This window comes from Colobus angolensis, unplaced genomic scaffold, assembly GCF_000951035.1.
Source record: "Colobus angolensis palliatus isolate OR3802 unplaced genomic scaffold, Cang.pa_1.0 Scaffold5, whole genome shotgun sequence".
NCBI classification, from domain to species: domain Eukaryota; kingdom Metazoa; phylum Chordata; class Mammalia; order Primates; family Cercopithecidae; genus Colobus; species Colobus angolensis.
The window spans coordinates 2,176,795-2,178,199 of NW_012118487.1; the positions used below are offsets into that span (position 1 = coordinate 2,176,795).

At 43.3% G+C, this 1,405-nt stretch overlaps 1 protein-coding gene across 1 annotated transcript in view; it reads left to right on the forward strand.

The window, feature by feature from the left end:
• UFSP2 (UFM1-specific peptidase 2) overlaps positions 1 to 1,405 on the forward strand; it is a 26,892-nt gene that overhangs the window by 18,760 nt on the left and 6,727 nt on the right. The gene's annotated exons all lie outside the window — the stretch shown is intronic.

The window sequence follows — 1,405 nt, forward strand, 5'->3', positions numbered from 1 at the left end:
CTCGGCCTCCCAAAGTGCTGGGATTACAGGCGTGAGCCACTGCGCCTGGCCGCTCCAATCTTTTAAAAAGTTTTAAAAGGAAAAATGTCGATCTATGACTGACCTTTTTGTTTACCTCCTGCTCTTTTTCTTCCTAAAATGTTAATAATCCAGTCATGAGTCCAAATAATGTATTCATTTTGTCTTTTCTAGTGTATCTTAACCATAATTCTAATATTAAAATGAGAAAATATAAATAAATAATTTTCTATGACCATAACTAGCTTACTCCTGATTGTATGAGCTTATGTTTTAAAATATATTTTCTAGCTGGGCACGGTGGCTCACGCCTGTAATCCTAGCACTTTGGGAGGCCGAGGTGGGTGGATCCCCTGAGGTCAGGAGTTTGAGACCAGCCTGGCCAGCAGGGCGAAATCCCGTCTTTACTAAAAATACAAAAAAATTAGCTGGGCGTGGTGGCGCATGCCTGTAATCCCAGTTACTCAGGAGGCTGAGGCAGGAGAATTGCTTGAACCCAGGAGGCGGAGGTTGCAGTGAGCCAAGATCGTACCACTGCACTCCAGCACAGGTGACAAAGCGAGACTCCCTTTCAAAAAAAAAAAAAAAGAAAAATACATTTTCTAAAAAAAGAGAGAGAAAAAAAAAACCCAAACAACAAATAAAATATATTTTCTATTGTTAATTATACTAACATTGTCCTCATTGTGTCAGTCCTCAGTGGTTATGAAAATCAGTGGTAAAAAATGACAGACTGGCTGGGCACAGTGGCTCATGCCTGTAATCTCAGCACTTTGCGAGGCCGAGGTGGGTGGATCACCTGAGGTCAGCAGTTTGACACCAGCCTGGCCAACATGGTGAAACCCTGTCTCTATTAAAAATACAAAAATGAGCTGGGCATGGTGGCACACGTCTGTCATCCCAGCTACTCAGGAGGCTTTGAGGAAGGAGAATCCCTTGAACCTGAGAGGCAGAGGTTGCAGTGAGCTGAGATCGCGCCACTACACTCCAGCCTGGGCAACAGAGCGAGACTCCATCTCAAAAAAAAGTAATAATAAAAAACAATGACAGGCTTAAGTAGTGAAGAACTTTTTTTAAAAGTTACAGTTTTGGTACGTTAAAACATTATACATTCCTTATTAAGCAAGAGCTAAGGTTTAGCACCACCGGGCACCTCCCCCCAAAAAATACCTCCTTTCATTAGCCCATCTTTCTTTCTCTTCTCAAAAGTAAGAATTCTGAGATTCCCTAAAAATAGTATGTTGCACTTGAAAACATTTTGCAAGGCCGGGCGCGGTGGCTCAAGCCTGTAATCCCAGCACTTTGGGAGGCCGAGATGGGCGGATCACGAGGTCGGGAGATCGAGACCATCCTGGCTAACACGGTGAAACCCCGTCTCTACTAAAAA